At 47.1% G+C, this 25,345-nt stretch overlaps 1 protein-coding gene across 19 annotated transcripts in view; it reads right to left on the bottom strand.

The window, feature by feature from the left end:
* Window positions 1-25,345, bottom strand: part of CELF2 (CUGBP Elav-like family member 2) — a 362,707-nt gene that overhangs the window by 322,901 nt on the left and 14,461 nt on the right. Inside the window, exon 1 of one of the 19 annotated variants that reach the window (XM_021064247.1) lies at window positions 21,644-24,008. The exons of the other annotated variants lie outside the window; for them this stretch is intronic. The gene's annotated coding sequence lies outside the window, so the exon portion shown is untranslated. Of the gene's footprint in view, window positions 1-21,643; window positions 24,009-25,345 lie in introns of those variants that run through there. 19 annotated transcript variants of the gene reach the window in all.

Here is a 25,345-nt window from a genome sequence, read left to right on the forward strand (position 1 = left end):
AAAACCACCCCCTAAAATTCTTTTCTGGTGAAGCAATACCCAAGCGCTCACACTCAGAAAAATGTCAGGGAAATAAACAATGAACTTGGCAATGTAAGAATTCCAAACAACCCTTCCTCTGCAAGTCCACTTGGTTTTGAATCACTTCTTTATAAATCATTTTCCTCTCCCCAGTGGCTCAGTCAAATGTGAGCTTAGTGGAGGCACTTTCGATCAAATTTAAAATTTTTAAAAAACGAAGCAACCAACCAAGGGCTTCTGTTTTTGTTTAAGGAGGCAGAGGGATCCGTGAAATGACATGGATGACAAGGGACTTCCAGCGACTCCCTGGAGGGGATGGGGACGCGGGGAAGAATTCTCGTTCAGGTAGTCGTCCCAAGGGTTCGGTTGGCTCTCACTAATGTTCCGCCTAAAATGACTCGAGACAGGAACGGGTGAAGGCGGAGCACCCTGGACCGGATGCAAATGATAGGACATCAGGGACCCGAAGCCATGAAAATGAGCACTGAGCCCACATGCCCAGGACATAAAAGAAATCAGGACAGTCTTAATGAGAATCAGGCAGGGCGCCTAATGAGAACCTTAATATACTTTATCTTCCTTTTCTATTTCATCTCGGTGGCATTAGACGCAGCAAACCAACAAGCATTTACGGAGCGCATGCTCTGTGCCCAGCTCTGGGCCAGGCACTCTGGGGACAATCTCTAATTGCATGGATTGGGAGTTTGGGGTTAGCAAATGCCAACGATCGTATGAGTGTGCAACGGAAGTACCCGACTGCACACCAGACACGGACACAACATGAAATCAACTATACTTTTTCTCTGGCCCCGCCCACAACACGCAGGAAGTTCCTGGGCCAGGGATCGAACCTGAGCCACAGCAGTGACTTGAGCCACAGCAGTGAGAAGGCTGGATCCTTAACCCACTAGGTCGCCAGAGAATGCCACAATTAAAAAAGCAAACAAACAAAAAAACCCTGCATGCAGCCATGGGTCACAGATCCTGACCAGCAGCAGAATCCCCCGGGGTTCTGAGAAATGCAAATTCTCAGCCCTGCCTGGGACCCAGGGAATCAGACAGTCTGGGGATGGGCCCGGCTGCCAGGGTTTCCAACCAGCCCTGCAGTGCTTCCCAGGCGCGGTTCCGTCGGAGACCCACCGGCAGATGGTCTAGCCACAGAGGCATGAAATCCCGCAACGGCAGCCCACATTGACACCCACCCGCAAAGTGTGCAAAGCCCAGAGCCTCCCGGAACGCGCAGGCGCTTCGTGATCAAGTTGCTGCCTTTCGAAACAAACCCAGGGCATTTTAAATTCTGGTTTCCTCTCTCACCTCCACCCCCAGAGGCTGAGATTATGGAGAGCAGAGTGTCAACTTCAGCACTAACAGCTAAGTGGGCACAGAAGCTAATGAGTGTCTGGGCCAGAGTCAGGGCCCCAGAAAGAGCCACTTTTGTTCTCTAAATAGGCTATCAACATATATGGTACCTTAAGGGGGGGGGGTGTCTCTTTCTGTATTATTTGGTAATACTGTGCTCAGCAGCAGCCCAGTTCTCTTTTTCCAGGAGCTGAACGAGATACTGTTCTGGGAAGGAAGACAGCAAAGGGAACACATCTGCATTTTATTGCCCTGTTTAAAGCCCTTTTACGGCTCTGCCTGATACCCTTTAGCCAAGCGATGCTAAAATGACTATTTCTTCACCCAGAGTGAGCAAATGTTTTAAGACAGTAATAGTACTAATAATTGCTGTTAACGTTTATTGCCCATTTTATTATGTGCCAGGTACCTGGCATGAATCATCTCTTTTCATTCTCGCACAACCTCAGGAAGCAGCAGCTACGGCTACTCATCCCACCCTACAGGTGAGGAAATTGCAGGTTGGAGACAGCCAGTCTCATGGGCACCCAGCCTGTTCAAGACTACGGTCCAGCCTCGGTCAGGTGACCCTGCCTCTAAGAGCATCATGCCCTCCTGAATTATTTAGCGTCCTGAAAGGCCCTGGGACGTTATCTTTGCCACAGTTAATGCCAGCCACACTTATTTTCGGCCATTACACGAAATGGAATAAACGGACCAGAAGAAGGCTGGAAGGCATCTAGGGAACAATTTGGAATTCTAGGTAACGATGTACAACACGGCAAGATGAAGGAATTAAATCAGGAACGTTCAGCTTCCATACATGGATGTGTTTTGTCGACATCCCTTTTGGTATCTTATGTTTTCGACAAGATTCTCAACGGCAGATTCTTACCCCTGGATGTTTATTAAAAAACTACGAGAGCTCGATGTGTGTATAAGTGAGCTTCTTATTAGCAGAGGCACAGTAATAAGATATTATTACATTACAATATTATATCCTAGGGTATTATAATGCAAGGCAATTATCACGTACTTGGCTAATAGGGTCCATACTGTTGTTATGTAGTAAAACCAGACTGAGTAATAAAAATGACACAATATAATCACAATCGTTGGCACTTGGGGGTGGGGGCATTTTTGAGATGAGGTCTCCAAGCACCTGCCAAGCACGCCTGCAAATTTATATATGAAAAATCAGTGCTACAGAAAAGCTTACACAGATTTATGTCCAACTCTACGGAAGCCTTTGTGCAAAACGTAGCAAAGATTAGAACCTCACCCAATAGAGGGTGACAGCAAAAAAAGATTCTGAGCGATGCCAGGAAGCAGAATCAAAGAACCTGTCCAACAGTAATTTCCTGAGCACCCAGCATAGGCTCAGGACGACCTCAGGCTCTGGGGATAGAGCAGTAAACACGGGGCAGGAAGCACCTGCTGTCTCCGGGCTTACATCCCAATAGGTGGACAGCAAATAAACAAGCAAGTCAAATATACCAGCACCTGCAGAGGAGATGGCTACAGCGGACCAAGGAGAAAACCACAGGAACTGAGAGGTGCGGGGCGGTCAAGGACTTCAGGATGGTATAAGGACATTCGATTTCTCTCTAGGTCAGAAAAGAAGCCATGGGGGCGGGGCGGTGATCAGGCATCTGCATGACGTGCCACCCAGTGAGGGCATGTCCAGGTGAGATGACTATGGCCTGAACCGAAGTGGCTCTGGGGTGAACACAGAATCGGCAGGAGGTGGTGACGGGCTGGATGTGGAGGATGGGAAGTTCAAGAGCATCTCGGGTTTCTGCCAAGCAGCTGGGTACCATTTAGTGAGATGGGGCACGGAAGGGGGAGGGGGGCACAAGATTGGTTTAGGACGTGCACTTGAGGTGTCAAGGACACACCCAAGTGGAGCGAGACGAGGAGGCCGCTGGCTGGTCACGCATGGTGTTCAGAGACAAGGTCGAGGCCGGAGACACACAACCAGAAAGTGAAGAAACACAACGCTCTCTGCTTATGATGGGGATATAAAAATAGCTAATTCCAGAATCATTCTTTTTTCACATCCAGTTCTCCAAAATACAGTGGGGCAGAAAAAAAAAGTTGAGTATGATCAGGAGACAAATTCGATCCCTGGCCCTACCTACGACCCTCTGAGGTTTTGACTCTTACCTTCTACCCACTGCCTGTCTCATCTACAAAGTAAACTTAACTAAGCGTGACACCGCGAGAGTACCAGAGGTCAGTGAGGGGGAGAGAAATTAGAAGTTCACACAGCAGTGGCGGCAAGGTACAACGGTGTCTTCACTTTGGAAAACAGACTGGCGATTCTTCACAAAGCTCGGCGGAGAATGAGCCTATGATCCAGAAATCCCACTCCTACTCAAATCTCCACGAGAACGAAAAATACGCCTGCACACCAACACCTGCACGCCGAGGTCCACAGCAGCATGACCCACACCCAACAAAACGTCGATGCCCATGGACTGCGGAACAAACGGTGGCACGTCCACGCGGTGGATCCTACAAAGCCATAAAGGGGATGCAACACGGACAAAGGCGCTAACCCGAAGAGCCTCGAAAACAATTACACTAAGTGAAAAGGGCCGGACACAGAAGTCCACGTATTGTAGGACCGCTTTTTTTTTTTTTTTTTTTTTTTTTTTTTTTTTTTTTTTGTCTTTTTGCTATTTCTTTGGGCCGCTCCCGCGGCATGTGGAGGTTCCCAGGCTAGGGGTCGAATCGAAGCTGTAGCCACCGGCCTACGCCAGAGCCACAGCAGCGTGGGATCCGAGCCGCGTCTGTGACCTACACCACAGCTCACGGCAACACTAGATCTTTAACCCACTGAGCAAGGGCAGGGACCAAACCCGCAACCTCATGGTTCCTGATTCGTTAACCACTGCGCCACGACGGGAACTCCAGGACTGCATTTATGCCAGAGGTGTGAATCAGGCAATTAAATCCATAAACACAAAGTAGCGGAGCGGCTGCCTAGGGCTCCCAGCCTGGGAGGGGAGCCCACAGGTCAGGTATGGGGTTTTCTTTTGGCGGTGATGCAAAGTCTGAAACGAAGACACTCAGGATGGTCGCCCAACTTTGTGAATATCCTAAAAAGCGCTGCACTGCACACTTTAGAGGGATGACTATGACGGTGTGTGAATTCTATCTCAGTGAAACAAAGCCAAACAAATGAAAAAGAATGATACTGGCCGGGGCGGGGGGGGGTGGGGGGGGTGGACAGCCAGTCACCGTTTCTCAGATAAGAAGAAAACTAGGGTGAAGTGTGTTGTCAGGGGAAGCATGGACGTGACTCTCTCAGGTCCAGAGGGACTGCCAGATCACGCGAACGCTGGAAGGGCCAGGATGATGCCTGCCGACTCTGTCCTCAATCCCACCTTGGCTATGACCCTTGCTTCCAAAGAACCTGGACCTCTGAGCGCCCAGTTAAAAAAAAGTCATTCAACCTACAGCAGTGGTATCAGGCTCTGAATTAAAGACTGTGTCTACAGTAGAATAATAATAGAAATAGGAGAGGAAAGGTCACACATGTAAAATTTTGCTTTGTTTCCTTTCCAACAGGAAACCAACCTTGGTAATTTCCTGAAATATCCACCTGGTCCCAAGCCCTTCGCTTTCCTTTTCATTTCATTTTGCTAATGAGACTCTGATCATATTTCTAATGACGACAGTTCATCACCCATGTTCTAGTCTGTCCTGAGCCTCCCTCTTGCTAACCATGTACCTGTGTCCTCAGTGAGTGGCTCATGATACAATTTTAGTGAAAACCAGGCAGAGGGTAACAGAACTAATCTCAGAAAGGTAGAGCTAGGTATACAGCAAACAGATGAAAATCCAAATAACCCTGACCGAATTCCTTTTCGATATGGTAACAGGGCTGTGAATATCCAAAAAGTATCCGCTGACATACTGCAAAATCGCCAGGATGCATTCAATTCCAAAGGGATTACTGTTATGTCCTGATGGAAGGGTTACAGAGATCCCGCGGGGCAAAACATCGTGAAAAGGGCCCAGAGAAATCTCTTTCCACAAGCTAACGTTCTCAAGACATGTGAAAACTGGATGAGAAAAGTTCATGTGAATTCGACTGAAGATAACTGCAACAACACGTTGAGAAAATTGAGAAACACGAGTCCTATTTCTAATGTGAAGCCTTACAATCTCAGGACCACCTACACCTGTCATGTGCACGTCATTTTCTCAGCCTCACCAAGTAAGAGGGTTTGGGTGCTTCGTCTGGGATGGCTCTCCCAGCGTTCCAGCTACAAGTCTGAAAGGGCAATTACGAAGAACACGTGCTAATAGGGAACCACTATTCTCAGCTAATGGGTCTCGGTGTCAGATGACCCCTTCCCAAGGAGTAGAGACTGCGGTGTTTTTGCCGCTCTGTGTGGTACTGTGACTTCTGTTCACTGAACACCTGGACCCCCCTCCCCCCACCTACATTCATATGTTGAAGCCCTAACGCCCCCGAAGGGATCCTATTTGGAGGTGGAGCTTTAGGGAACTAATTAGATTAGGGGAGAGCACCCCCGCCCCCCGCCCTGTGATGATGTGACCGGGTTCGTGCCCTTTTAAGAAGGGGAAAAGACATCAGAACTTCTCTTTGCCATGGAAGGCTCCAGCAAGAAGGCAGCTGTGTGCCAACCAGGAAGAGAACCCTCTTCAAGAACCCAATCTGCCAGCGCCTTGATCTTGGACTTGCCCGTTTCCAGAACTGCCTGGTGTTTAAGCACCGACTCTGTGGTCTTTTGCTGTAGCAGCTAGAACTCACATTATTAGGGACAGGAGGCTGGAAGACTGGCAACTAAAACAACGTGTCACAGAGATGCAGGTTCTTGGCAGGTGCAACAGAGCTGGATCGTGGAAAACCCTAAGCGGTAGGGTAGGTGAGATGGTAGGAAGAGGAGAATGCACAAAATAAGAGGCAAGTAAAAAAGTCTCTTTTCTATGAATGGGGCTACAATCTGCAGCTATAGGGTCCACCTAGCACCTAGAACAGTCACTGGCACATAGGCAGGCATTTAACAAACGTCTGCCAAGCCAAGAAGTAACAACCCGAGTCACCGTACAGGGCAAAGGGCATGACCGACTGGACCAGAAACACAGAAAACTGCAACGCAATAAATTACTGCAGAGGAAATACAGTATAAAATAGGTTTTGTTTTTTTTTTTTCCCTGGTGGCTCAGAATTCTATTGCTCCATAATTAAAATTCCATACAAATTATACCTTTAACGTTTCTATAAACTATTGTTGCTTTGATTATACGATGCAATTTATCAGATGTGAAAATGTTATTATAGCAGATTAAGATCTTATCAAGCGCTAACCCTCAGCCGGTGTGTTTACATAACAGAGAACTATTTTATTTCTTCTCCAAAACACCGTTGTCTGAGTCCTGCGAGTGCTTCCTTGGAATTATCTCCATATTGTCGGAGGCAGTTCTCACTGAGAATGCCACCCTTTCCACCCTCCCGCCCTGGGTTCTCTTAGAATCACATGGTCCCCATGCCAATGGCAGGGGAATAGTACCATTTTTCAAAATTTACCTGAGAGGCACTGAACTCCAGGAAGATGGAAAATCTTCATTAAAGATCTATTTCTAACAGCCCAGAGACACACTCTCAATACATTTTGCTCTTCTCCATCTCCGGAAGGTCCTGAGAACCTTTCTGTAGAGGTGACGTAATAATATATCAGCTTTGGCGAAAGTGCAACAGAAGCACTATCACCGCTGGCCTCCTTGGCATCTATTACAATCTAAAGCCATGAGGAATTTACAAAGGTCTCTATCTGCAGGTCTGAACCATTTGGGCCCGTGGTCTCCTCCAGCAGCACTGGCCTCAAAGTGTAAAATCAAAGAAATACGTAAGTATCCCTGATTCTGCAATGAAACTCGCCTGAAAAATGGATATGCACGTTCCTACTTCAGGGGCCCGAATCATGAGGCACCTTAACACTCACCTGCCACTGAAGGGCTTTAAATAAAGTTTTAAAAATAAACTCGTGACTCCTAACACTGTGTCTTCAATAATGAATTCAGAAGCGCCTAATGCTTAAACAAGGAGTGCAACGCCCAAGAGGCAGAGCGATGTCTCCGGAGGTCAATGGTGAAGCCCACACCTGAAGTCCAGCCTTAGGGCCCTCGGCTTCCTGCCCCAGAGTCTGAGCTCAAGGATTTTGGGAAGTGCCCACATCAGCTCCGGTGACATCCTTTTTGTCTGTGTGTCCCACGTCCTGGCTGTTGGGAGGAGCTCCAGGAGCATTTGCTCAGGTCATTTCAACCCCAGCTGTGTGAGTTCTCGACTTTTCTTGCCTTCTCACATGTCGAGACGTGCCTGGGTCTCCCCTGAGCCTACGGACTGCTAGGGGCTGTGGTCATCCTGGGTTTCTGATCTCAGGATCCTGTGGTCTAATGGGAGAGCGGGAACAGGACTCGAGATGCTGCTGTGGGCACACAGGATGCCCTGGGGTGCTTGGCCCGGGGGCAGGGTGGGGGCGGTGGGATAGATGGGGAGGCCACGGCAGTGGGCTTCCTGCGGAAGGTGCTACCCCGCCTCCATTCCCAGAGTTTGCAAAGCTTTCCATTTCTAACTCCCAAATCGTGCCCAATAAAGCGAGTTTCATTGCTGCCAGAAATGTTTTAATAAAAACGAACCCAACTAGTATAATTTACCCTAATTATCTGACTTCAAGCCCACACCCAGGGTTCCAAGTATGAACAGAGGTTTACGTGGGCTGTTTGTACAAAAGGTTACAGCACACTTCAAAACCGTACTCGTTAAGAAAGGGCACTGAACCCCCCCTCCACGTGTAACGTGTGATCTCTACACTGATGGCTCAATACGGACGAGGTCAGCGCCGCAACCGATGGTCTAAGTCGCACTGCAGAATCCATTTTTATGGCTGTGCCAGCATAATACTGGACCGATCACAGAAATTCCGCAGAATTCCTACCGGCCCTGCACCCTAACGCTTTTAATGCGTTTTGGTAGAAGAGTAATCACTTTCTAATAGGATTATCTTCACACCCTGCCTAAGTCGACAACCATCCTGTATCAATAACTTAATAAGCCCCACGGCTTGAAAGACCATTCAATTTCACACACCCGCACACCTCCACCAGTACAACCTGACGATGGGAGGCAGTGCGAACCACCTCAGACACATTCCTTCTAAGAATAGAAGCTTTTTTTTTTTTTTTTTTTTTTTTTCCTGTAAGAATATATAGGCCAGAGGCTATGCAGAAGGACTCCACAAAGAGAAGCCGGGATGCGGGGGGCAGGGGGGGGAAGAGTATTTCTCCAAGGAGGCTGAAGGGTGGCTCCCCGCCCATCCCCCAACCTGACCTGGGCTCACCCTGCTGGGGTGGCTTGGTCCTCCCAGAGGCAGCCACCTCCAGCGGCCGAGGGACACACAGCATTGCCTATGTCTGCCTTGGGCTTCTCTTAGTTTCAGAGATGGTGCATGGCCACTGACCTGGAGGTCTGGGCACTGCCCAGCATTTTTACAGAATCCACCCAAGCCCACAAACTAACATTGCTTTGGCTTTGCTGTAAACCTCAGCTTCTGGATAACAAAGGATTTAATGGCTTCCACCTTGGCCCCTGCTCATTCATTCAACCGGGATTCCTTCTCGCTCTCTACCTTCATGGCTTTTTAAAGTAAAAGTTGCAGGGCTCAGGGACAGACGCACCTCACGATGCGACAGCTCAGTATCAGGGCAGGTCCACTTCCAAGCGGAAGTGGAAATGTCATAAAGAAATGAAATAGCCCAGGCGAGGCTGGGAGGCAACCTCATCTAGTGAAACAGCGAGTCTAACAGGTAAAGAGACACCCCTCACTTTGTTCTCAATCAATGACCAAGCCCTTCATAAAGTGCGGCCGTGGAGCTGTGGCCAACGCAAGGGTTCACAGGCAGCGTCATCACCGAGCATAAACCCTCCATCCTCCAACTCCCACGACCAATTCGAAGCTCAGGCTACTGAGGTAGAAACACACGTTCAACCAAGGACATCCCAATAGAAAACCAGAGCAAGTGCCCAGACCCAGCATTTCCCCCTCATCGCCTCGACAGGGGGGTTGAGGATCTAAGCTTCCTAGAAAAGGAAGGCTGAGAAAGACAAGCGGAGAATCCAAGACTGAGTAATGCGAGATGCCAAGCATCTAAAAGACACGCAATGCACACGTTAATGACACCACCATCCCCCGGCCGAACGGATGCCTCCCTCAGCCCCGGTGGGGAATCAGCTAACTTTAAATCCCCCCCCCTCTCGGGGTAAAACTACCAAAGGGACAGACCCGGGGATACCTACCTCCTTCTCATCAGAAACCCATCTAAGGAGCCTAAGAGAGATCAAGACACCACCAGATGGCGACACAGAGCCAGAGATGATTCTCATTTATTTCTCCGGGAGGTAGAACAACACTGCATCATAGGAATGGCCTATCTATCACTGGAATGTCTACTTTTATGTTTAATAAAAGATAAGATTAGGGAAATAAAAATTGGTCCCCATAGAAAGGTAAATATTGAGACTGAAGAAGTCTCCTGTCATTGTGCAGAACAGACCCTCAATTAGTAACTGCACCTTTGCTGTGTAAATGGCAGGGGAATGTAATTAACAATTAATAGACGCTGCCCTCAATTTAAAGCCTCCAAGGGAAGTAATTAAATTTAGTAGGAGCTGCAGCCTCTAAACAAAGATACATCACACAAATACAAAAGGCAACACAGATTTGAATAATAAATGCAAATGAGAAACAAGGTCTGACTACAGACTGAAATGATCCTAAAATTATTTTTCCTAAGAAATGTTCTCTCCAAGACGAGCGTATGAACCTCTTTTAATCTTAGGCCAAGGTCTGATATGAAGCCTGGCTGATCTTTCTTGAGTACAACCTTGCTGCCAGAGTATTTATGCATGCAGATCAGACAGCTTCCTGCTGTCTGAATTAGCGATACAAGTACCTTTCGTATCAATGCAGATACACTCGATACACACAGTGTCAACATTGCTGCCAGTGCTGGAGATCTCAAACACCGCTCTCCTTGCTGGTCGTGAAATAAAATTGCCCAGCAGACTCTGTGCAGCTCCAGAGGGTAAATTAATGCCGGCAACATGGTTATCAGCAGTCTTTAGCCTGCCTCTCTAAGCTTCTCATGGAAACATTAGGGAGCAGAAGCGTTACATCTGGCTACAGCTGCACATTACATGGTCCATTGAGACTCGGATGCTGATGGCTGCCCTGAATAACAAACAGCTGGGTATAAATGTAAAAAATCAGGAAATCGATTTTAAACACACGGATTGTACAAATCCTCTGAAGTTCCAGTGCCGAAGGAGAAAGATCAATTAGCACTGAAGAGGGCAAAAGGCATTCTGGGGATTAAAATTCAAAAATATACGTGGGCCCCCTGGGGTCATGACACCTTGGCTGGGCTCTTCTGTCGCCGCCGTTTCGTAGCAGGCAGTGTGAGGACAAAGGCAGCACCGTAGGATCATTTTCTGGCTCTCGTCACGCTTCAGCTGAACCTTAACAGAACTATTTGAGCTTTCCCAGAATGGAGAAAAGTTATTTCATGAATTTAACGGAACCGAACAGAAAGGCAGCCGCTGTAAACCTGGTCTCCGGGTGCTCCAACCCTGAACCCACGTGCTGGAGGACAGGTGACCCGACAAAGCTGTGGACAGGCGTTTGCAGGACGACAGACACGGATCAGAAAGAAACAGAAGCTAATGAGCGAGCCCATCCCCAGGCGCTCAGAGGGGGCCCGAAACGCATTAGGAACGGTGAGGAAGCTTTCCTTCAATTCTGAGTAACTTTTCTATTTCTCGGGATTTAAGGAAAGGAATCGGTCAGAGACAGGGATGCTAGAAATTGCTTTTTCTGAACATTTCAAAGCATGGATAATGACCCTTCTGTAGAAAGGTTGGGGCTAGTCCTATGTGTAGACTTTTGCAAGTTCGCCAACACGTGTATACTTAGGAAAGCTAGTGCTGCAGGATCAGACATGAGAAGGAGGGAGGACAAGTAACATCCACACGGGGACACTTTTTATAGAGTGAAAGGTGGATGCTAAGACTGACGGCGTTGGGATGACAGGTACCAACTGGGAGGATCCCAGCAAACCAGGACCCTCACTGCATTCTGAGCTCCAACTGGAGGTCCCATTTGGAATGCCACTTAAGTGGCCGTGATGTCACTGGCTTACTTTCCCTCTCCACGCCTACTCGTTCAAGGTTCTAGATCTTAGGTAAAGAGTTGGTCTACAGGAAGGTGAAGAAGCAAAAGGATAGATGGGATAAGAATCCACATTTCTCTGCTTGCACAATTAACTCTGTGGGTCACACCAGATCCAACTGGGCGTAAGGGAGCAGGAAGGACACTCTCACCCCCTCAGCCTTTTTAGGTAGAAGAGAACATCCACGCAACAGGTTTTGGTCAATGCTGTTTCTCCTCATCTCTCAAGCCACCTGGATCTTACAATCTGAATGGCCACGATCACATCTCTAAGAGACGACACTTCCTCCACTGCGTTCTTAGTAATAATACTGTGAAGGACTCTAAAAGGATCTGGGTACATCAAAAAAACAAACAAAAAAACAAACAACAACAAAAAGAGATGAGGCAATAGCGTATTTCCTTCATTTCACCGACTGGATGATAAACCAAGGTCTTTAGAAAGATTTAACAGTTCGGCTCTTATTTCCCAATGAGAAAATCCTCTATTAATCTAGTAGAAACCAAAACACACCAACAGTGCAGATGCTTCTTCACTGTAAAACAGGTTTCCCCAAAAAGAACCCAAGGGACAGACAAAAGCGCAGAATAACCACATGTTTAGCTCAAGAACTGTGGTTAGCACTCTCAAATTACGGCAGACCTAGAACATGCAGGAACTATCCAGCACGTTATAGACTTCACACCTTTGTGCTAGCTTGACGCAGAAGGTCAACTGCAACTCTTGTTCACCAGCAGGAGTTTCGGAGTTAAAAAGAAACAAAGAGAGAATGAATGGAACACAGATTTCAGTACAGAAAATGTTTAGGTGGTTTCCACAGAAGAGCTGATCGATTTGGCCAAATAATAGGTCAGTTGCAACTCATAAATCCTCAGCTCCTCAGCTGTCCGCCTTCATTTTAACTGTTCAATCTGCAGCACAAACTACGCAACTGTCATGCGCTTCCAGACTCACGCTGTACTTACTGCCCTACCGTGGAGTCAATCTGCTATTGGAGAGGCAACCAAGAAACCCCGAGAAGTAGATGCCTTGGCAAGCTAATTTACTTTGGGTCTAGGCTAATTCCACTGCTTAAAGTAAGTTCTGCTGATTGATTAGGAGTCCACGCTATTGGAAGCCCAGGTACCTACAGACATAAACACACCACCTGTTAAAAAAGAAAAAAAGCAGCCTGAACAAGGGGCAGTGTCTGTAATGCAGAGGGAATTCATGAAATACACAAATTGAGTTGCCTTCACGTACTCCTTACAATCAGGCAATTATATTACGGAGACTGGCTACGTCTCCAAATTTCCACTGCAACCAAAGCTTAATAGCTGCTACAATCCCTTAATGTTAAAAAAAACAAAAAAACATGCTCACACAATCCTTGTGGCTGTGTTGCATTACACGGAAGGCATTTTACTTAGACCCTCACATGCTCTCATTTCAGCTCTTTCGATGTTAAAACTACTGAACACAGTTGCTAACTTTACTATCAGTCTATAGCGGTCCGTCCAAAACCCAACTGTCCGTACATCTGAGTTTATGATTTATGTTAGAAAAGGTGACACACACACACACGGGAACATCTGATTCACTAGGTACACACCAGAACTAAAGGGATTTGAACTGTGCTCATCATGACCTGAGAAACACTTCTTTGATAACCTGAGGGGCTTACCTTTCAGGGAGGAACTTGATAGAACCAGGAAAGGTCTGAGCAGCCTGACTTAAGTATTTACTCAGCTCCTATTGTTGATTAATGAATGCATCACAATGCTGCTTTCTTTAGCTCTGCAAAGGGCCTAGAGAGTGACTGGCGACACTGAACCGTCAGGCAAATGACAAGTTTAATACCTTAGAAACAAACTAACAACCACTATGTCACCACTCTTCCCTCTGTGCGCTTTCCATCCAAAACCAAGGAACAGTTCCTCTTTCCTTGGTTCCCTGGATTTCAGGATGCTAATTAATGATGAGCAAAACAGTCAGGTATATGTGACACGTCAGATTCTTTTTTTTTTTTTCTTAAAAACAAAAAAACTCCAAGTGGTTTAGGCTCTCACTTAAGTTAGACATAGGGGCTTAAGTCTAGAAGAGTGAGAATGGCCAGGATGTTTTTCTTGTCCCATAGCCAGTACCTTGCAGTGGGCCCCAGGAGAGCAATTGTTTTTTCAATTACGCCCAAGGTGGGAGGCGGGACGGCTTGAAGACAACAGAATGCCACAGGATTTAACTGTATTTGCCCCAGGAAGGCAACAGTGTCTTTATCTCAAGCAGCTGTCCCAACGTGGCCCACCATGCTTGGATCTAACTCAACTTGCGTGGTTTCTAGCTTCACCTCCTGGAAATAAAGGGTCGGTGAGAGGCGGTGCCTCTGTCACAGAGTTGACAGTGGAGCCAGCAAAGCGCTAAGAGAGTCATCACATTTTCCTCCAATTTTATGATCATCATCGGGAACCCGGCATTTTGACAAAGTGTTCAAACATCAGAGAACGGCGCGGCTATCATGTAGCTGAGAGCCCCAGGCCTGGGCCTTATAGTCTGATTTCTGAAAGCCTTATAATGAGGGTGGAGTGGATATATATTCCCTTCTTTGGCTGTATTTTTGTTCAACAAAGCCTGCAATTTTCAGTCACTTGAAAATGTAATTATAGATAATGTTTGCATCCGGAGCAAGAATACATAAGCACACGGGGCACGAAAACTCCACTCAAATCTCATCCTCTTGGGTTACAATGCGTGTCTCCTGCCGAGAGTCAGGCGTTCTGACGAGCTAATATTTGGGAAGAAACGGTGTGTGGGTTGGACCAACCCGGGCATGCATTCTGCTCCAACTCTGCCATTACCCGCTCCTTTACTTGGGCTACTAACAAAGGAAACACAAATCTGGGATATGCTGAAGACCCAGAGTCCCATCAAAGGTTTATGCACTTGGAGCAAAATGCTACAGAGACATCAAAAGCGTACAGACGCCTGAAAAGGGCTGGGGACCAGGCCTGAGTTGGCCCCAGCCGTCAATCACCTAAAATCCATTTGTTTTCTTGCGCACAGACCCACGTGTTGTACTGCCTGCTATCCTGGCCCACTTATGAAGAAGGGGATAAAAACTGCAAATAACTCTATCGAAAGGATGCTGCAGAGACGCACCCCGCGAGGGGTCCCATGGGGATGGAATGCCACCTGAGAGCCTGTTTCTAAGTCACAAGAAGGCCTCCCCTGGGCCGGAGGCACCCTGAGAAAGGCCAAGCCTTTCTCCAAAAAACTTCCTTCACAAAAACTAGCAAGTTGGAAGTAAATGGGGGGGGGGGGGAGTGGGATCCCAGGTGTCTAATGAAGTCCCCAAGAGGACCCTCTACGTGGAAGACACAGTTCTCTTAAACGCAGAGTAAGGACCCGCCTTAACCTTCAATAGTAACTGCCACCTCATCTCAGCTCTAAGTGAGCACCTGCCTCCTCCTCCTCCTCCTAAGAGACCTTGACATTGCTGTGGTGCCCCCTTTTCTTCTCATAAATCTTCTAACACTCTTGCCTTCTAGACTCAGAGTCGGTCTGGCTATAAAATAAAATCAAGAACACACACTTTATGCGAAAGAGCCCATAAAATGCCCACAATTGATTTTTAGGTCATAGCTAAGAAACGACTGCATACACAGGACCCACAGGCTCAGCTGCCAATTCACCAACTTATCCAGAAATTCCACCTGTTTATGGTCATGGAAGGATGTAGGAATCCCTCAAGAGACAAAGCAACCTTCTGGGCCAGAACGGAAGGTGGCACAAGAGAAAGATCCGAGGCTTTGGAAACAGACAGATACACACCACCACCTTCGAAAACCATCATTTCCTCGTTTGCAAAAGAAGAACAATTCAACTGACCTTACAAAACTTTTCTGAAGATTACTGATAATTTATGCAAACCCCTTAGCTTCAGGGCTGGCCCACAGTGCACCCTAAATCAAGAGCAGCTCATGTCATAAAATACGTCAGAAAGCCAACGCACGGGGAAGGCAACATCCCTTAAAGCATTAGGCATCCGAAGTAGGAGTAACACGCCAAAGAAGAAGTATGTCGTTGTCAAAGAATTATAGTTTTGTTGACACCAGGAAACCTTTTTTGGCTTCTGGGTAGACATCATCATTTTATTGAACAGACAACTCAAAATCAATTTGGATCTGAAGTACCACATTCGAGGAGACCTAAAAAAAACAAGACACAGAGGCAAGATCAAGGCCATCCCGTGGCTTCCGAGGCTGACAAGAGTCCAGTTCTGGTCCCTTTTATGAGAGCTGGACACGAAATCTTGGCCCAGCGGACAGACTGCCTACAAAAGTTAATGAGATGCGCTTGACACTCAGAAAATAAAAATGTGCTCATTTCCAAGAACTGATCAGCGTGTCCGGAAACATTTGCAGCGTCTTCGAGGCAGCTTCTTCTCTAAAGATCCTGCCAGCTTTCACCCCCAGACTCCTCCTCCTTTCCCAACCATCTCAGAAACAGCTGTCAGCTCTGACAGCGCCCAGGTTCCCAGGGCCTTGAGTGACATCCCGAGTCACCTTCATGTTAAGGGGTCTGCCACCAGAGGGGACAGATTCTGGATCCGGGAGGTCACGGTCCTGGCCTGGGGGGTTTCTCATCAACGCTTGGCCAGAGTGGGTGCTGCATTCCCCCGGCCACCGTGGAGGACAGCCCTCGACCAAGGGACGCAGACGAGGCCCTGGGCTTCCCAACCGCATGGCATCACGTCTGATCTAAAAGCAATCCAGTGACTTAGCCGGCTGGGCATGAATCTGCACACGAGCGGCAGCAGCTCTGGCCTCTCAGCACTTCAAGCACCCTCTCAGCTATGGCAGGCAAGTGCATGCCTGGGCATTAAGCAGAACAACAGACTAACTAGGAGTGCCCGCTGTGGCTCCACAAGATCGGTGGCGTCTCTGCAGCACCAGACCCTGGCCTGGCACTGTGGATTCCAAGTGAAAGTTGTGCTGTAGGTCTGTGGCTCAGATCTGACTCCTGGCCTTGGGAAGTCCATATGACCCAGGGTGGCCAAAAAAAGAAAAAAAAAAGTAAATGCAAATGACCGCATTTAGAATGGATAAGCAATGAGGTCTGGCTATATACAACAAAGGGAACTATATCCAATCGCTGGTGATAGAACATGATAGAAGGACAAGGATGTGTTTGTGTGTGTATGTATATAAATGGGTCACTCTGCTATACAGCAGAAATCGACAGTACATTGTAAATCAATTATACTTTAAAAATTAAAAAAAAAACCAATAACCATGATGAACCCTGTGGCTAGATCCACACCTCTCCCCATGGTGCTGCCTCTGAAAAAAGTCACCGATTCCTTTTCCAAGTCCTTTCTGCCTTCAGAGATTCCCCTTCTTTCTCCAGGCATCTCGTGGCCCGGGACCTAGGAGGCCGGCAGGCGGCAGGTTCTACCATATTCCCCTCCGATTTCATTGCATCAAAATTATTTTCTTAAGAGTTGGGTTTCTGCAGGGGTTAGAAGTCCCATTCCGGGAGAACCAGCCTTCATATCATGCAGCTGAGTCCCTTCCCATCAGAAAATCAAGATCTATTTCAGCCAGTGGAGAGACGGGCTTTCCCAAAGGCACCTCCGGGGAAACTGGATGGAGATATTGCTTTTTCACCCTCGTCCCAGAATGCGAGGTCTGACCACAAGTTCACAGTTGGAACACGAACTGTATTTTATTTCTCAATCATCCAGCAGAAAGAAGAGCGAAAGAGAGAAAAAGAAAATCATTCTTCTTAATGTGATCCCGGGGACTGAGCATTTTCTGAAAGTTTATATGGGAGCAATACTGCTTTATGGCTCTTTGGCTGGGACTTGAAAGCAGGAACGTTCCCAGGGAGAAAACATTAACTGGTCCGTGGTAATGAAGTCTCTCTGTATTGGATTCTCCCAGGAAAGGCAGGTGAACCTGTGGTCGCTTTTAAGGACCGTGAAACTGTTAAGATATTTCAGTTATCACTCAACTCTCCCAGTTTCACAGTAATACTGGGGGACAGGCCAGAAGCGTGTCTAATCATTCTTATTTTCTTGATGAGGAGTCTTGACAAGTCACCCGAGATGCAAAGGGGTCTCCAACCAATCAGTAGACGAGCCAGGGGAAGGGGTGAGATTGTTGGCTAGTCAAAGATACTCAGCCTTTCAAGGATGACCTTGCGACCCATTGCTGCAGGGACCCTAAGGCAACAGCCTGGTGATTCATTCTTCTCTCTCTTCCCTACCCACAGATCCCAACGCAGGGCAGGTGACCTCAACAAGCAGACACAATCCAATGGGAAGTTCTAACTCAGAATGAAAACCCACACACAGGAGTTCCCATCCTGGCTCAGCGGTAATAAACCCAACTCGTGTCCATGAGGACGAGGGTTCAACCCCTGGCCTCACTCAGTGGATTAAGATTCTGGCATTGCCATGAGCTGTGACGTAGGTCACAGACGCGGCTCAGATCTGGTGTTGCTGTGGCTGCGGTGTAGGCCGGCAGCTGCAGCTCCAATTCGACCGCTAGTCTGGGAACCTCCATGTGCCTTGGGTGCGGCCCTAAAGAGACAAAAAACAAAACAAAGAAAAAAAGAAAACCCACACATAGCCAGCAAAATTAGAATGGTTTCTACACGAAGAACAATCTTTCCTAAATTCTGCCTGAAAGAAAAGTAGATTCTGTGCCAGGTGCTCAACTAACAGGAAAAAGAAATGCTTTGCCCCTAAGTCTCCTCTTCAACCCCGCGCTTTGTGAAAGACCTCGAAATGCTTAGAAGTAAAAACCTGCTCAGAAGTGCCCCAGAAATACAGAGAAGCAACCCTGCCCATCAGCAGGTGCTGGAAGTAGGGTTTTTTTTGGCCATCCAAAAGGAAGAGAGACATGGGGAAAAAAGAGTCAGGGAAACACGAGCTTTTTGTGGAGAGAAAGCAGCATCCTGACAGGTCACATGACAGAGTAAAATAGAGGTGACCTGATATTAAGAAACAGCTTTGAGGTGGGGCTGCCAGTCCTGTCAAGCCAGCATTCCGGCCTTCCGAGGGGACATGCGTGCTGCCTTTAAGCCTGACGTCCTGGCAAGACGGCAGTGTGGACAAGGGGAGTCACAAGACGTTACCAGAATGAACTGAAGGGAATAACTGCAGTTGGAGGCCTCCTGGTGACAATTTCGAGAAGGCAAACACAGCTGCAGCAGAGCCAAATATAGCGGGTCCGAGGCAAAGACATCCATAAAGTGAATCATCCCGAAACATGCTCCCCTTATGCTCCACCAGAAAACTCAACACCGCGTCCACAGCGTAGGAAGTCAAAATAGAGCTTCGCACACAGCCACACGCAGCTGCGCCAGTGCCACTTCCTGCAAGCGACGACCGAGGGGCTTGACACGGCCCTCCTTCTCCAGGAGGTGGTTCTGGGGACGGTGTCGTGGACGGATGTGGCCCCACGTTGCAGAATTCAGGAACCTGCTTGGCAGAGGGAAAACCGACCGGCCTTAGAGAAGCCCAGGGAATCGCAGAGAAAAATAACAGAAAGACCTGGAAGAAGAGACGCAGGACAACCTCAGACAGGCTGAGGGCAAACTTCCCGAAGGGCTGTACAGGTAACGACCTGAAGGAGTCTCGGTCCAGGTCCGGGGCATCAGGAGTGCTCAGGAAAGCCAGGCCCGGCTCAAGGAATGCCCAGGAGCCCTCCACCCAGGGCATCCCCGCCTTGGCCTCCTCTTATCACCTCTCTCTCTTCTTCCCCCAAGAGGACGTGACACGCCAGACATCGCCCTGCCTCTGCTTTACTGGGAGACACCCAGCCTCGGACTCTGGAGATGCACAGAGAAAACAATGGGGTATGTGTGTGTGTGGGCGGGGGGGCTGCAGGTTTACCCCCCCCCCATAGGTCCAGAAACCTCTCCTGTAACTTGAGCCTTTTCAAGATGTGCAGTGGATGTGTTGGAATCCCATCAGACACGATCAAAATTTCAAGTTCTCCCCTCAACCGTGACAAGAAGCTATGGGACCCCACGGGGATCACGTAAGACGGTGGCGGCAGCCAAAGCCAAGGGAGCAGAGTCGGGTCTGGGTGGCGCCAGCCGTGTCCACCCAAGGACACACCGGCCTGGGCGCTACGGTCACGGTCACGAGTCTGTGAAGAGTCTTCCTTCCTCCTCTAACCTGTACGATCTTGTCAGGAGCAACCTCTCAACCACAACCGAGACGCAGAAGGGGTCCTCGGGGCTGGGGGCTTTGCAGCAAAGAGGCAAAGGCCACTCAACTGGGAAGGGTCTCAGCTTTTTACCCTGAAGGAATGACAGGACTATCAGTGTCCAAAGCTGCTCTGAGGACCTGGGCCAAAGAGTCCTGAGGCCCACTTCTAGCTGCGTCTCTCAAATGAAATGTGTATTTGGTCAAGACGACAAGATTCTTCCCGAATCTTAAATTTTTCAGCGAGGTAGGGAATAGTCCGTAAACGCATGGTATGATGTATACAAATTTCGTAACTTTTAGAGCCAAGACCACTCAGTGGAAGCCGCTTTAAGGTTAAGTGAGGCCTTGTGCCCAAGATCATCTTCCATATATATGTGTACACACACACACACACACACACGTGTGCACACATTTATATACACATTTATAGCCAGGTGAATAACAGAACAGTTTGCTCTTTTTGGCTGAAAGGATCTTATTTGTGTCAGATAAAAGTGGTACAACTTCTCTGCTACAGGGGAGACCAGGAGACAGCAAGACACCATTCAAGGAAAAGGATCTAAAATACCACCTTCAAAGGTAATGAGCCCGAGTCCAGCTAGGAACGTTCCTCTGAAAAAGCATGAAAATGAAGCCTTTCGAACCCAGTATGGAAGATGAAGAATTATGCACTCCCAAGATACTAAAAAAAAAAAAAAAATTTTTTCTTACAGCCGTCCAAAAGTGATGCCAAAATGTCAAATAAATCAGCTGAAATTAATCACACTCTCTCGGAGGAGTGAGTCACCATCGTCTGCGAACCTCAGAAATCTTCGGCCCTGGTTGGGCCTAGAAATGGCAGACCCAGCAGCTGCTGGGCTGGGGGAACTCCATCTCCACAGTTAGGACACAAAGGGCCACAAACGAGCTCACCGAGGAAACAAACCTCTTTAAAACCGCTTTAATTATTAAGGCTTCAGACCCAAACACTGCACGTCCCCCACCCTGAAAGCACTGTCACGAGTCAAGGAATCCCGTATCCATCTGCATGACTCTTCCCCTTCCCTGACGGGGAAAAAAGCACAGATGGTTTAAACGGAAGTCTCCTTCTCAGAGATTTCTTTCCCTAAAATCTGACCTTAAGTAAAAGGCCGTATGAGTCTGGCAGAAGAGCTGAGAATAAGCAACCAACGTGATAGTTCAGTCCAAACGCAGCCTACACTTAATTTACAGAAAATCTTTAGGAGGGAAAAACAATTTAAAAATAGGGGGTCTAACAATTTGCCGGAAAGCTGGCTCTGAGGCACTCGTTCCAACGGAGTAATTAAAATTTAACCAAACCCCGAATCTGTACTCATCTGTCATTTCGAGAGCCACATGATTACATATTTATTAGCATTCCATGTTAAATTATCAGCTGATTTTAAAGCCTTGCTCTCGTTATCTGCATCTAACATACAATCTGTGGTTCGTAAGACAGACCCTTCATAAAACTCCGGGAGCAGCGCTGTGCAAGCATCAATCTCCAACACGCTCGCAAGGCATTTCAGCCACTGACGGGGAACTGTGTTTCTCTAAAACTAGTTGGCGTAATCGCTTTCCCCTCTGATTCCGAACAAACGGGAAGAGGGAAGGAAGCTGTGGCCAATCTCCTTGGATGTGTGCCCCTCTCTTTGAACAGTCCTTTAGGAAGAGTCTGAAGCTCACACAGTAAATGACAAAGACAGTCCCCGGGAGGAGATGCGGGATCTCCATCCCTTCGAATCTAGATTCAGAGCATGAGCATCTTGGACGGCACAATTAAGCAGTGATGATGCTAAGGGGGGATAATTATTTTACAATTACCTGCGAGCACTGCATTTACGGCGCTAATTAGTTTTTGTTTCCCACCAAGGCTTTTCCAGGAATGTGCAGCTCCGTTCCCCTTCAAGTTCAGCAAGAGCTTCTTTTTTTCTTCAGGAAAAATAAAAATGCATTTTCTGCACCGCTACCCAAGTAGCACAGCTCGGATGCTGGCTCACCCAGTACCTCCCTGAGAGTAGAAACAAACACAAGGGCTGAGGATGGGGAGGTGCTAGCGAACTGGAAATCATTCTGCCTTCCCAAAGCTTCCCTTCTGCAGTTTTGGAGAACAGATACGACACTGAGAAATCACTAACTCTTCCGGGCGACCTCATCTGCCAACACGAAGCAAAAATGCGAGCCTCCCCTGAAAAAACCAAAAAAACAAAACCCTCTAGTATTATTAATCTTCTAAGTTGGAAAGAACGACTTTTTAGGTCTGGGTGAGGTTCAGCCTAGGAAGTGAAAGACATCAATGACTTACTGATTCATCATTTTGGCTGCTGCAAACATGTTGAAAATACCCAGGTTTCCCAACAAAATGCAAAGTGAATAAGAGATGCTGAGAGCACTAACCGCCGTAAGGTCTGTTTGGAATCCGCTACAGTGACACGGGGCCCTCATCATGCATTTCTACGGGTCAGCCTCAGCAATAATCACTACGATTAGGTTATCTGGCAGCCCAAACATTATCTGTCTTCTCCTAAGAGGGGAAAGAGTGTTGATCATGTAAGAAACACCCCCACAAGGAAGGGGTACGAAGAAATGAAAAGTCTGGGGATTTATGTAAAAAAAGAGAAGGAGGCTGCAGTCTTTTACCAGAGGCCAAATATACTATTATTACAGCATGGTGGTGGTGGGGGGGGAACATTCCAAATGGTCCCATGAAATCTTAATCACTGGGTTCATATCTGAAAATCTTATCTTCTTTTCATCTTGTCTTGCAAGGTTCTTCTTCCTCCCAGCTCAGCGCATCTCAGGAACAGATGCTGGGGTTATCTCAATCCGGCAAATGACAATTAAAGAGCAATGCTCGACAATTAAAATAATACCTCTAACCCAGATCAAAGATAGCATCACTGTTAGAAAATGCCAGTGTGGGAGGAGTTTGGGGGTTTCAGGAAGCAGCTGATACCGAAATAGACACTGCGGAGAAATCCCACCTGAAAACGCCTTTTTTAAAATGGCCTTAAAGAACCATAGACACGGCCCCTCTCTGAGAATCTTCCATTTTAATTTCCTCTCCTGACTATCAAGGAATCAGGTGACAGCTCAGCACTGTATCTGATTACTGGTAATGGCATTTTCCAAATATATTTTAAATGCCATCTGTGGGTGGGGAGGAAGGGAACTCAATTCACCTTGCTGGTACTCTGTAAACCAAACAATGTTTTTGATTACAATACATCTCTTTATTTAGCTCATCAGCACATGGAATAACAGTGTGAATCTGAATCAAATCAGAGTGATCGACTCTCTAATCTAAATCAAACCAGAGTCAACCCTGGAGAGGTGAAGGTATGTGCCTCCTATAACGCTCCATCATTCTCAAGGGACAATTTTGGTTTCCCAACAAAAATCTGTCCCAGAATTCATTCACCTCCTCTCCTGGCACCTCATCAACAGGTACATATGCGTTAATTTCACACGTGCCCACACACAAGCAGACCACAGCGTTGCCACTCACTGCCGACATGGCATGGACAAGAATGCAACCTCTTTGAGCATCGTCTGTACAATGGGTGTGACACCATCCTGCAGATCCACTACGACAGAGTAAAGTGCCCCCAGTGCACAGCAGGCATTCAATGAAGGACTCAACGTTTTTGTCATTTCAGGGGGAAGCTGGTAACTGCCATCTTGGGCAGGTCCCATTGCCCCGCTGATAGTTTCTTCGTCTATAAACGGAGGGGGTCTGGTGAGCTGGTTTTCAAAGCCTCTTTTAACGAAGATGTTCCCACAACTGCCTCTGAGCGTCATGAGACCCTGACAGACATCTTCCCAGTGATGATAACCTGGGAGGACTTGACAAACAGGTAAATTCACCAAAAAGAAGAATCTACCTACACTCAGGGTAACTTTCTCCCCCTGTCAGAAAGGTTACCCCACTGAATGTGGGGGAAAAAAATAAGATTTCATTTTAATTTACTGGGAGCTGCTTCTCAGCATCTTATTGCAACGTCACAAATCTGAACTAATACTATTAAAGCTGCATTCCTAGATTTTTTTCCGCCTGTAATTTCTCATTTCCAAGGCATGAGTTCTTAGATGTACTGTTTAAAATTTTTGTTTAGGGAGTTCCCTGGTGGTCTAGTGGTTAGGATTTGGCACTTTCACCACTGTGGCCCAGGTTTAATCCCTGGTCTGGGCACTGAGATCCCACATCAGGCTGCTGTACACCGTGGCCAAAAAAAAAAAAATATATATATATATACACACACATATACACATATATAATAAAAGTTTTGAAAGCTTTTGTTTAAAAACTCAAAAACGTTTTTAAAAAACCCCAAATGCATACCTACAATGATTCAAACGGTGAAAGGAAGACATTCATCCCCGAATCCAGTCCCAAACCACCTGCCCCAATTTATAACAGACTTTCTAAAATAGTTCTGTTTTTATTTTCCCTGTGCTTTGTGGCAAGAGATGTTCTAGAGCAACACAAAGACAACAAAATAATAATAGTTATGATTATTTCAAAGGTCCATTTGCATTTCCAGTTCTGATGGTGAACATTCAAAAACCCCACATCTTTGAGGCCTGTGTCATGACAATTCCCTACCACTGTGGAGCCTTAAATGATCTGGGCTCTTTAAACACTTGATGGCTCGTGGGGCCATCAAGCGTAATCACTCACCTCAAAAGCTATTTGTTCATCTGCCTGGAGGACTCAAACGTATTACATCTTGCAAACTTATCCAACATATTCTTAGGGGAAAACGCCATTGAAAATAGGTTCTACGGCTTTAGAAAATCAACAACCAGGAAAGCCCTGTGCTTTATTTAAGGTCCTTTTAGGAAGAGGCCAATATCCAGCTGACAGCAGTTTAGTCCAAAAGGCAACATACCACAAATGACAACTGTCTGGAAAACAATCTCCAGGCACAGTTATCTTCCCCGCTCTCCGAACATGGCGACAAGGTAAACTTCGGGGTGGATTTCAAGCATTTTCAAATTGTCTCATTCCTTCCCATACACTCCTATCCCCCAGACAGTCCCTAATGTGAGTTAATTACCACCTCTCGGAAAACATGCTACAGTATTCTCAGGGCTAAGGAGACATAAAATCATTATCTTGGAAACAAATAAAGTCATCATTTACAAATCCTCTGCTCTTCTTTTTTCTAGGTTCAATGAGGCAAGAGTTGACAAACACGGCAAACAATTTGAGTTTGATTCCAAAATAACTAACATATGGCAGAGAGGTGGGGCGAAGTTCTATCAGGGTTTGCCTAGGAGATTCCATGGCTAAGACACAAAGGCTCTATTCAGGGCAAATAGGCTGAACGAGCCACATTCATCCACCAAATGAAAAGGCCGAACTAAATTTTCATAATTAATAATTTAACTGACAAGCGATAGCATCTTTCAGAGGCCATTAACACTTCACATTCAGAGCATTCTTGGCTAGATATATCATGAACGGTCACCTAAGGAGCAGGTGACCATCAATTTAAAATCATGATCAAGCCCATTCTTTGG

Source organism: Sus scrofa, chromosome 10, assembly GCF_000003025.6.
Source record: "Sus scrofa isolate TJ Tabasco breed Duroc chromosome 10, Sscrofa11.1, whole genome shotgun sequence".
In the NCBI taxonomy this organism is placed as follows: domain Eukaryota; kingdom Metazoa; phylum Chordata; class Mammalia; order Artiodactyla; family Suidae; genus Sus; species Sus scrofa.